This window comes from Melospiza georgiana, chromosome 6 (genome assembly GCF_028018845.1).
Source record: "Melospiza georgiana isolate bMelGeo1 chromosome 6, bMelGeo1.pri, whole genome shotgun sequence".
In the NCBI taxonomy this organism is placed as follows: Eukaryota; Metazoa; Chordata; class Aves; order Passeriformes; family Passerellidae; genus Melospiza; species Melospiza georgiana.
The window spans coordinates 11596092-11608406 of record NC_080435.1 but is presented as its reverse complement, the minus strand read 5'-3'; the positions used below and the strand labels follow the sequence as shown (position 1 = coordinate 11608406).

The 12315-nt window shown below is 41.2% G+C and overlaps 1 protein-coding gene across 1 annotated transcript in view; it reads left to right on the top strand.

Annotated features, from left to right (window-relative positions):
- LDLRAD3 (low density lipoprotein receptor class A domain containing 3) overlaps window positions 1-12315 on the top strand; it is a 107556-nt gene that overhangs the window by 35532 nt on the left and 59709 nt on the right. The window lies entirely within an intron of this gene.

The window sequence follows — 12315 nt, the reverse complement described above, 5'->3', positions numbered from 1 at the left end:
ATTTCAAAATTGTTGACTGTACCCTGTGATTTTTATCTCCAATCAAAATGCAATTCTTAACTCTATGAAGTTTAACAATAACTTTCTAAAAAGTGGGCTAAATTAATTTGCTAATTGGTGTTTTTAAGTTTTAATCCTTCCTAAAGAACTTCTAGTTCTAGAGAGCTAAAAAAGTTTGATCTGATTCTCATCTGTGATTTCATCTTTCTTAGTATTAAGCAAGATTTCGTTGATGTTACTCGGCCACAACATGAAAATTTCTAGCCTACATGTGTTAACCAGACACAAAATTATGCTGTATCATAATGCTGTGATTTGAAAAGCACTTAAGAGTGAAAAAAATCAAATTTCATGTGATTCTAGAGCAACTGAGAAATTTCTGAGACATTACTGGTTTTCATGTAGCAAATGTGGTTTCTCTATGTGTATACTTTACAGAGGTTTTTTTTACACTTAAACTGAATTTATAAGAAGCTTACCTTTCCCAGGACATTTCCAAGACAACATTAGCTTTGCTGATAGAGCAGAAGGGAAAAAGAGTAGCTTCTTTCAAATTACCTGACTAGAAATACTTGAATTGTTAAATGATCTTGTTTTTAAAAACTTGATTCCTCTTCTTTAACCCCAGTAATCTGTCCCTTTTAAATAATGGGGCCTTCATACCTGTGCTGTGCAAATCTCCATATGTAGTTTTGCTTTAGGCCAGTGAGCTTTGCTCCCTTTCTAAAGAATTAAAACTATCTGTATGAAGTATCTAATGCTTTGCAGTCTTTTAAGTCATCAGGCTTGTGTTGCAGCCTTGAAGACAGGTTAATTTAATTTTTTTTCCCACTTAAATGTTGACATTAAAGGACAGGCCTTTGCAAGGATTGATCAGTGTCATGCACATCTCTTTAAACCCTAGCAGAAAATTGTATCAGTGGGAGCTTTGGGAAGAATAAAAATATCTGAAGTTCAACCTGTACCTTTCAGTGAGATGTTCCTGATGACAACAGCTATGTGACTCAGGTTCCTTATTACTTGGCTCCTGAATAGACTGCTGGCATGACTTTTGGTGTCTTGCTTCTACTTTTTAAAACAAGCTGAATGACAGTACTTCTTTGTATTTATAGGATACACACCAGAAGTTTCTGTGTCTCTAAGAATGTTGTTGTTGTCTGGCTTGCATAAATTTTTTCATTTGATACAATTAGATGATGTTTATGAAGATTTTCCTAATGAAGGCTGGACTGGGTATTTACTCAGGAATCAGTAAAAAGAAAATATGCTTTGTGACTCTGCTGAAAAATTTCCTTACCAAAATCAGTTGGGTCTGGTGAATTGCAGACAGTAATAAACATAGTAACTGACAATAAAATATAAATAGCTGTAAAATGGCAGTTCATAAAAGCTGTTCTTGTCACCACAGACTCGAATAAACCTCAGTGATGTAGGCTATGCTGTAGCTCTGAATTTTAAGTTGCTGCAGAACTGTCCTTCCTGGGGTTTTTTTTTTCAAATACTTTTATCCGGCTTGATTGGCTGACAGTTTCCTGGATGAGCAATCTTTTGATCCTGCACAAATTGATGGAGATAATTAGACTGTTCTTTCCTCTTGCCATACATTTACCTGCTATTGGATCACCCTCACAAATGTAAAACTAGCATACAAAAGAGGCTTGCAGGGAGAGCAATTGATGTGAATCCTGTGCTGGCCTGTTGTTAACAGGTCAGATAAGCCAAAACAGAATGCAGATAGTGCTCATTTGAATCTCCACATTTGTAGTGTTTCCAACCAGTCTTTTAGGTTATAAAGTAATCAGAGGTTGGATGGGCTTATACAGACCAAATCTGGTGTTAGATTTGTTCCCAGCTCAGAGATAAGGCATGGAAAAGCAGCCTTATAGGTATATATATATTTTTTTGGCATTTTAGTCTACAGTTTTCTACTTTCCTTCCATCAGAACAGAGCTCTACTTCCTAAAATTTACCTTGCAGTGAAATTAGAGTTGTTTTCTACTGTGATTTTGCTTTGCAGTAGCTGAGCTGCTGATGGTGAGCACAAAGCCATAGGAGTTGCATTAGCAGCATGAGATGGCTGAGTTCCCAGTGTGTTACTACTCGCAGCTGTACTTTAAGCTGCTTTGTCTGTGATTCCTCATCAAGTAACTATTTTGCACTGAAAAGTGTTAACCTTGCTTAAAAATGCCTCTGTGTGAGTAGGAGCTTGGTTACAGGGTTCATTTTTTGTGAAGATGAGTATGCTGTGTTGTGGCATGACCGTGAGGAAGTAGTCATGCAGACGTGTGTTGTGTGGAAAGTCTTTCTTTTCTGATTTGTCTTACAGTTGAATGTGGGTGTTCAACAATATTTTATTAATTCCGTTGCTCTAGCATCTCATCCTGTCTGCCCCCCTTTAAACAGGAAAACTTTGAACTCTGGGTCTGGTTCTGGATTTCTGTGGCCAGCAAGTGGAAAAGTGATGGTCTGTGTGAGGGGTAAATGAGATGCAAAGCGAATTACCTGCACATTGTCCATTCAAGTCTTAACTCTTCCCTTTCTTCCTTTTGGCCCTTTCCTGTTGCTTCTGCAGAACCATCTCTGTTAATCATGTCACTCTGCTTCTGGCCTTTCCTTCATCTCCCACACTTGCCAGAACCCACACACTCACATACCATCTGTCATCTTCTGTGCTTCCTCTGTGCCCTTACCTGTCACCTTAACACATCCCATGCCAGCTGTCTTTGTGCTGTTTAGTACACAGAACATTTCTCATACTCTTACCTTCTCTAATGGTGATGTGATGACTGAAAAATGTTACCTGGTTTTATCTGGGGTGGAGGGTTGAGGGAAAACATGAAAGGGAGGAAATAAGCTGAGACAGTGACTTCTCATTTTAGTACATCAGAACTACTTCTTGAAGAACAACCTTGCTTTGTTTCTTCCTCCAAGCAACTAATTGAGCTTGAAAAGGATTAATTTAACATATCAATGTGAATGTTTTGTGAGTACTTCCAGTTCTCTGTAGTTTGTGAGTAAACGGCTGTCAGCAGTGTGTCTCCCAGTGGAGAACTGTTTTGTAGTTCATTCCCATCTTCTGGTTCTCATTGCCAGGATTGCTCCTCAGCCAGTTGTCCAGTGTCTGTCATGCACATTTCTTTGAAGTGTTGCTATTATTACTGCTTTTCACCTGTGTAGATGATTTATAAAGGAAGCTGAGGCTCTTCTTCACAAATGTAGAATCTTTACCAACAGGACTTTTCTGTGAAGCTTGGAGAGATTGATTGCACAGATCCTAAATCCTCCTCTGGTTGCACACCAGGCTTTATAGATACCTGGTGTTAGTGCTTGCCCTGGTCAGGTTGGGAGCTGCATGCTGTCAGCACTCAGTTCTTTCTGTTATCAGGAATGGAAGATACAAAATTTTGCAAAATGAAGAGCCTGAATGGAAGGAGCCTAGAAATGTGTGCTTGCATGCTTTGAAACATTTTGAGGTAAATGGATTATCTCTAGTGCTGACTTTTATACCTACCTGCTGACCTATTCCTTTGGAGCCAAGACCTGTGTCTTGCTCTTGGAAGGTTTCTCATCTTGAGATTTAGGAGTGCATTAATATTCTTAGTTAAGCTCATAATTTACTCTGTCATCTCTGTTTCCTCCTTCCTTTGCCTCTTTGTACATCTTTGTATTAGATTATTACAGAGAGAACATTGTGAACACAGAATGGCTTTGTCACTAATGAGCAGCAGCTAGTGGGGAGATGGCATGTGCTGCCTTTGTCAGCTAACGAGCAGCAGATGGTGGGGATTCAGAGCATGGCACATCATCCACGCTAAGTGCCTGGCATGACAGCAGCCAGAATTAGAGACATACCAAATACCCAGGAGTCTAGATTTTCCTTTGTTGCTCTTCTGAGAGATGCCAAATTTGTATGTTTAGCTATGAGCAAATAGTGGCACACAGTGAAATAGTGACTATCTGTGTTAATCCAAGGGCTGAAGAGTGTAGGCTGTGGGCTAGAAGAAAACTGTGTGCAAGGATAGCCTGGGGGCAGCGTGTTCTCACTTGTTTCTGTTTCCAATTGGTGCTGTTGCTCGTTCAACACAAACATAAAGGTAAAGCAGATTTGAGTCAATGCTAAAAGCTGTGACTGGGTTGTATAGACATCTGAACAATGGAGTATCATCCATGTTTGTAAGGATGTGCTGCCAATGCACTCCTGGGCTGGCTGGCAAGAGCAGGTCTGTAGGAACATCCGGAACTGTGGTAATAAAAAGCTCATTTCATCACCAGCAATCCATTGTCATCAAACCTTGATCTCTGATCGTCCTTCAGACAGAGCAAGTCTCCTCCATGGGGGAGAATGTCTTTATTAAATTAAGTGCTGCATGAAAATGGTCCATTATAATTAGGATTCCCCAGACAGGTATTGAAGCCACCTGCCAAGCAGGCTTCTGCTAAAGGTCAATTCTGTCTCTCTGCCTGAGAGACATGTGCTTGTAGGGAACCCAGTGCAATCAGAACTGAGGGTTTTGTAATACCTGCAGTCCTGGGTTGCACTCAGCATGGTGTGGTGAGCCAAGCTTTTCTGCAGTTTCACAGCAGCAGGCTAACTCTCAAGGTGCTGAACACTGACTTGTATTTAGGCAATCTGAGAAACCAGTTTAATCCAAGTCTCTGGTAGATCCGGTAAGAACATTTCCGTTTGTGTCCGGAAATGTAAGCCCTTGGCACCCCTGCTGAAGCCAGGGTCTGGTGACAAACACTGTAGGAACTTCTACACCTGGTAGGCTGCATGCCATAGTGCAAGGATGAAGGTGGGAGGTGGGAATGTGTTCTGGTTACACTTGTGGCCATGCTTCTGTTGCTGGTTTTGCAAGAATGCAGAAGCATTTTCACCTGTCTTTGTCAGGTAAGTAGAATAACATTTGAGATAGTCCTGTAATTACTTGTTAATTGCTGATATGTTAGCATATTAATCTTTGATTTCGTCTTCTCTTGTATGTCTCTTAACTATGTTCTTGCTTTTACCCTGTAGAGTTGGAACTGTGTGTTTATGTATAGTAAACATGACCTATTTTGTCACATTCCATTCTGTGTCTCTTTTCTATATTGAGTATGTTTGCATTTCCATTTAATCTATCTCAGTGCACACAGGGTTTTGTATAAATGCTTTATAGTCTCAGAAGATTTTATAGATCAGGTGTCATTGGGATGTGGAGTGCTAGGGTGGGAGATGTGGCACGAGTAAGCCTGCATCATTCAAAGTGTTTGTATCTGCACGCTTGCTCTAAATCTTCATCGTCTCTGCACTGGTGAGGACTCACACTGGATTAGCAGTATATTGTAGTTTGAAAGTGCAACACATAGTAACCATTTTTAAGTTTCCCCGAGGTTTGCTGTACCTTATTTTCCTTGTTTTTTCCATCTCCAATATGAAGCTTTCTTACCAGACAAATGTTTACTGCTCCCTCTGGTGTTCACTTGCAACAGGTGTTGGAGCTCCCTACGCTGAGGAGCAGCGAGGCCACGGGTTCCTAATGATCAGCTACACACAGCCCTGGGAGAGAGAGAAAGAGTCTTTTCAGAGGAATGCCGCATGAAACCCACGCTCTGCAATTAGTAGCCCGGGTTTCCTAGATCATGTGAAGAATATTTTACTGTGCTCTAAACCCTTTCATTTGGGAAACTGAAACTCTTGGAGAACAAAAGCAGATTAGCTAGTTTTTTTTCAGGTGAATTTTAACTGCCTTAATTGCATTCAGTTTCTACAAAGGAGGTATTTTTTAACAACTGCATCTGAGGGCTGGAAAGTATTTGAAAAAGAAAAAATCCCACTGGAACCAAAGTCAAGTCTGAGGAAGTTTGTCTGTCATTGGAGAAGCTCTTGAGTGCAAGAACTCCTACACTTGCTGGCACGGGCTGCAGTAGTAGAAAGAAGGTGGTTTGAGTGGGGGCTGCAACAGCTTCAAAGCCATGTCATATGCTTGGAAGCCTCAAATGAGGAGTGTCAGACTGCCTTGTCCTGCCCTCTTTGATGCAGGCTATATTTCAGGAGGTGGCCTTTAGATTTGTTGCTGTTTGCTGCTTTTAAAAACAAACCACAAAGGTAAATAATGGAGTTTGCTCTCAATCAAGAGCATGCTTTGAGTCTGCTCTACAGGAAGTTCACAAGTTGATAGATTAAGGCACATTATGTGTGCTTTTCCCTTTCTAAGTCCCAAAATTACAATTTAGGCAAAGGCAAAATTTAGTATTAAATGGTCATTACTAACAACTCAAATCATTCTGGCAACAGTCTGAATTTAGATGTGTGTCATCACCTTGTTAAGGTTTGCTCTGAGAGCAGTCAAAATCGTGACTTCCACACTGCTAAGAATAAGTAACCAGCTTTAATAGCTACTTTTAAAGACCGAGAAAAAAAATCTTGTAAAGACAATGAATGCTACAATCTTTATAAGGTATTTAATAAGTGCTTATTATGACAGTGCAGTTATTACAGCTGAAGACATTTTGCTTGGATTTAACCACTTAGCAGGGTCAGTCTAATGAATGGCTTTCATGTACAGGAACAAAGGGCACAAAGTAACTCTGGCTCCCATCCTTTTAAATACTAGGCTTTCAATTCAACAAGCAGAGCTCAGTGCACTGAAGAATGAGATGTGGTGTTTTGCTAGAAAAGAAAATAGAAATGTCTGCCTCATTCAGAAGGGATTGTCTAAACCAGTTGAGATCTAGAAATACAGCAGTGGGCCAGGATTTGGGCAGGATTAATCCTACCCATCAGTAAAGAATAGTGACTTTGAATTAATACTCAGTAGCCCCAGAAAATTATGCTTAAAGCATCAGTTAAAGCTAGGTGTAGACGAAGAGTAGCTCTTGAGAAGATGAGGGGCAGGGTTGATATTTAGAAGAGATGCTTTCAGATTCCTGGGATTAAGATCCAGCGTTGTGTACCTGCAACAAGTTTTTGGATTGCCTCATCATAAATAAAGTTGAAGGCATCTCAGCTGCTGCAGTCTGTAGTTGCTAGGTGTATCTTTTAGCTTTGAGAAGATACCGTTGCTGATAAGTTGTGTTCTGTCTAGCTAGTGAACAGCTTATAGGCAGTGTGAGCTAAATAGCTGTGAAGTGGTCCTGTATCAAAGCTCACTCATTTTTAGAGAAGATAAGTATTCATTTGTTTCTTATTTGCAAGTAAGTGATTTAGTGACCTGGCACTTAAAAAAAGTAAGCAAACCCCAAAAACACTAAAAGGGGAACTCCAGCATTGAAATCACTTTTTCATATCTGAGGATTTTGTTACAACCTTATGATTGTAACACAATTCAAAAGTATTATAGCTAAACTTGTAGTCTTCAGTTCATTGAACCTCTGTCTGCTACTTTGGGAAGTGTGGAGTGTCTGTGATAAGGCTCAAAGTACTTACCAGAGGATTAGGTGGCCATGAACTTTAGTCATTGTCTGTGTGTAGCTGATGACAAGCTGCTGCTGCAGATGGATGTGTACCAAGACAGACAAATGGTTGATACAAACTGGGCTTAACCCAAACCCTAAGAATCAGCCCAACCCTAGGTGAGGGGATACAAGGTGTATGGGGGTGAGGCTGGTGCCAAGCAGAAAGGTTGGGAAGGAGCCATGTCTTGGCAGTTCCGTGTTCCCCTTGGGATGCCTTTTGCAGCTGCAGTGTGCCTGGAGCTCTGGGCTTTGTGGTTTTCTAAACACTAACCCTAGGCCTATCCCTAACCGTAAGTAGAGCAACAAAAGTTGCCTAGCTGTCAAATACTGATGCATTTTAAGTGATCTGTGATCCCCTGTGGGCATAATGGAGGTTTATACTGGCATAATGAACATGCTAAATTAGAAATACCTTAATATAAAATTAGTATGTTAAAGTAATTAGTAGAAATACAGGTGATGGAATATTCCATTGGCCTGAGTAGTGCTAACATCTGTGTGAAAGGTGGAAGTGTGAGGCTTGTGGCATTTGTTTGAGAGTGTGATCTGGGAGTTCAACTTTCCTTGTAAATAAGAGTTTACTAAGAGTCTACCTTTGTGGTTGCATGGTTTACTCTACATCTCTATCCCAGTGCATTTTAAATGCTTCCAAAGGAAACAGGAGGAGTCACAGAATCTGTGTCATGAAAATGATTGGAATTGGAAGGGGTTTCTGAAGGTCATAGTCAAACTCCTCTGCTAAAGCAGGTATACCTGCAGCCAATTGCACAGGATCATGTTCATGCAGCTTTTCAATATCTCCAGAGGAGGAGACTATAGAACTTCTGTGAGCAGCACTAGCTCTGGACAGAATCCTTCCAACTCAGCCTCACCAAGGCAAGGTAGAGCGGCCTTGGCTTTCATCTAGTGCTCAGGTACCTCTTTTGTTCTCCATGATCTTTCAGAGGTGATAGAGAATAGCTTAGCAGTAGCATCTTTCGACGCATGTCGGTGCATCCCATTGGGGTCCATGGATTTGTGGGTGTCAGGTTTGCCTGATCTCCTACCTGTTCTTCCTCAGCCAAGGGAAAGCCAGACTTTCTCTCTTGCCTCCATGGTTTAGGATTCCCAAGGGTTGCCCTCAGCAAAGACTAAGGCAAAGAAGGCATTCAGTATCTCAGCCTTCTCTGTATTCTTTGTCACCAGGGCACCCACCTCATTACCAAATGGGTGGACCCAAATTTTCCCTGTTCTTCCTTTTGCTATTGATGTACTTAAAGAAGCCCTTCTTGGTGTCCTTGACATTCATTGCCCATTAATTCTAAATGGACTTTAGCTGTTCTTATAGCTTTTCCTATCTACTCTGATAGTGTTCCTGTGTTCCTCCCAAGTGACTTGTCCCTTTTTCCACTTTCAATACTATTTCTTTTTGTTTGATGTTTGCCTGAATCTCCTTGCTTATTCATGCAGGTCTTTTGTCCTCTTCACTTGATTTCTTACTCATAGGGATGCACCTGCCCCCTTTGGTGCATCCCTATGAATAAGAAATTAAACAATCTGGAGGTTGGAGGAAGCACTACTTGAGTATTAACCAGTTCTCTTGGACCTTCCCACCTTTAGGGCCATGACTCATAGGATTTGCCTCTGGATTCCTTTGGCCTTGAGAATGCCAAAGCTAGCTCTCATGTAGTCCAGGCTGTAATTGCAGTTATTGCCTGGCTTTCTTCACATCCCCAGCCAGTCCTTCCTTGTTTGTCACTACAAGGTCCAGCAGCACACCTCTCCTCAATGGCTCCCCCACCACCTGTGTCAAAGCCTGTGTTACCATTAGTGCTCTGCAGGGGCCTCCTGGGCTCCTGTCTGCCCACAAGTTGTTTGTCCAGCAGAGATCAGGATGGCTGAAGTTCCCCATGAGCACCAGAGCCTGTGACTGCGAGGCTCCTTCCAGCTGACTGGAGAATTCCTCATTGACTTCCCCTTCCTGACAGGGTGGCCTATAACAAACACCCACAGAATCTGTGTCACCCATGTTGTCCCTTACGTGTTGACTTCCTACCTGTAAGCTCTTGTCTGGTTCTTCACCCAGCCCGAGGCAGAGCTCCATACATCCCAGCTGCTTTCTCACATAAAGAGCAGTTCCAGCACCTCACATTGCTGGCCTGTCTTTCCTAGAAAGGATGTAGCCATCCATGACAGCATTCCAGTCATGTGAGCCATCCCGCCACGTCTCTGTAACTGCAGAGGATGTGCACACAGATCTCTAATTCTGCCTGGTTTTTCCCTGTGCTGTGTGTTGGTGTACTGGCATTTCAGAGAGGTAATGGTTCCTGCAGGTTTTGCTGGAGGAAGGGGATGCAGGAGGATCTGCCAAAGCCATGGACACCCTTGAGATAGTTTTCCTTCTGGATCTCATCTTGGTAGTCAGATCAGGAACATTTGTTGTTGCTATGGTTGGCCTGGCTTATTTGCCAGCTGGATGTGATGTAGTAAATGTTGTCACTTTGGACCTCACGCTTCAGTTTAATGCCTGCTCACTGAGTTGGCCAGTCTTGGCCAAAGTCTTGCCTTTTCTAAACAGCTGGATCCCTTACAGGATGGTATATAGGTGTGGATATTCTCAGTTTGGTTGAAGAAAGAATAATTTCTCACAGGCTGAGCCTGGGAAACTTAGAGGAAAGAATGAAAATAATTCTCTCTTTCTGTAACTGTTGTTTAGAGATATGATTCTCCAGTGTGCTATTCATAGTTCACCAATAGTGAGAGAAGATTCCTCAAGGCCAATCAGGTCTCAAGTCCACCAATGTTTCTCTAAGAACTATAGATTTCTAATAATAAAGTATCTTTTCACGCCTTCTAATGATGGAGTTTCTGTATCACCTTCATCTGTCCCCAATACCACTCCAGTGATAAATAGGCATTATTTTTTATATTGACAACTTTTGGTGGGGAGTGTGTTAGTATATGGAAGGAGAAAATCTAACAGCAGGACCTGAACTTAGGAAGAGAGAAATATTCTGCCAGAATTAGCATCCTGAAAGGGTCATGGCAATGAAAAGCTGCTGTCAGTAGATTTTGTGTATTAATGTTAATAAGGATTGTCATGTGCTAGAATTCCAGCAAACCAATCTTTAGATGTCTCGTTCTTATTTAGAACCCAGTAATAATTTGTGTAAAAATCTAATGACATTAACAGTCTTTTTCTAGATAACTAGAATACATAGCAGAAAGCTAGGAATTTCTCAATGAAGGTAGTTGTATGTTGTGTAGTAGATGCACATATACACATGGAAGACCTCTGGACTTCTGGTTGCATATCAAAATCAGTAAGTGCTTTTAAGTCTCTTCCTGCTTCCTGTCATCTCCAGGTTGACCTGGAATATTTCTTGCAGGTAGGTAAAAAAGTCAGAATTCTTAAGCAAAGCTGGATATTAAACAATGCATGAAATGAGCATCAGCATTAATTGGGAAGATGCTGTAAGGCAGCTGCTGATTTTTTTGCCACTTACTCAGATGGCTCTCAAACTTGGAATATCAAACTGGAATTAGCTCTTGCTTTTACTCATGATTAAGCAACCAAATACTTAGTAGTTATAATAAGATTTGTAATTAAGTGACCATGGTGAATGTTTCATTTGAAGCTCAATTACACATGAGTAGGGGCAAGTGTAATAGCTGCTTATGTTTGATAGCATTTTATGCAGGGAGATCAAAAGGGTTTGTGGTGCTAATTATTTAATCCTCTTGATGGAGGTCAGTAAATAGCCCGATTGGAGAGCTTGGAATTGGACAGGTTTAACAGTTGGATGGAATCAGTGGTACAACTGAAGGAAAAAGAACAGGTAGGTAGTATCCCAGAATAGAGTGAGGGATTGTAGCCTATCAGGCACACAGTTGTTCCTGAGGAATACTGCTACTGGAGTGCTTAAGGGTGGTGTTCTGTCCTGCCTGTTTGCATCCTGAGCAAGTCAACATCTCTGAAACTGTGCTCACTTTGTCCTTTGGTATGATGTTGTTGTTCGGGTTGTTTAGTGAGTAGTAACTTCTAAAATACTTCTCTTAGTGAGAAACTGGTTTACTGAATGTGTGAAAACCAAGGTTTTTGTCCATGCTCTCCATGCTCTGGCATCTCTGCTTTGTGGTGATTTTGAAGGACTAAACGTAGACTCCTAGACCATGAAGGATTACTTTAAGGCCTTACTGTCTGGCAAGAATTAAAGGTCACCGACTCATAGGAATTCAGCTCTGAAGTGCTTTCTTTTTTTGCTCTTTTAGAAGGAAGCCATATACTTTTCATGGCAGCAGACTCCCTTGATTTTTTTTTTTTTTTTTTGCTTTAGCATTGTCCTTTCTCTCTTCCTGCTAACTACAGTGTAAACATTACTCATGTAAGTGGCTGATAGTTTACCATATTGGAGGCAACCTCTGATGCTTCCTACTGGGCTAATTTCACTACTTAAAAACCCATAAAATTGCTTCCTTTAAAATAAAGCACACCTTAGGCTCTTTTCCTCTATGTTTGCATTAGCAGTTTAAGAATAGCAATTCTTTCACCGGCCTTGTTAAACAGGGAGCAAAAGCAAGAGTGACCCGAGGGCTTTTTATAGGTGCAGTGAATGCTCTGCAGTTTGGCTGTGTTTTGTATCATAACTCAGTAACTTTAATAGTTGTTTAGTTTTGAACTGGAGAAGTTCTGACATAGTGGACTATTGAGTGCATTTTATACTGCAGTATTACTCAAGTGCTAGCTTTTTTTCTAGATAGGAAAAAGCAAGCAGAGGAAGTGAAACTTCTGTGTTGTTCTGCAAGACAGCCCTGTTCTAGAGCTCTGTGAACCAACACATGATGCATTTGCCTCCAGTGGTTTTCCCATTGGGAACAGGTAGCAGTGGCTTTCCCATT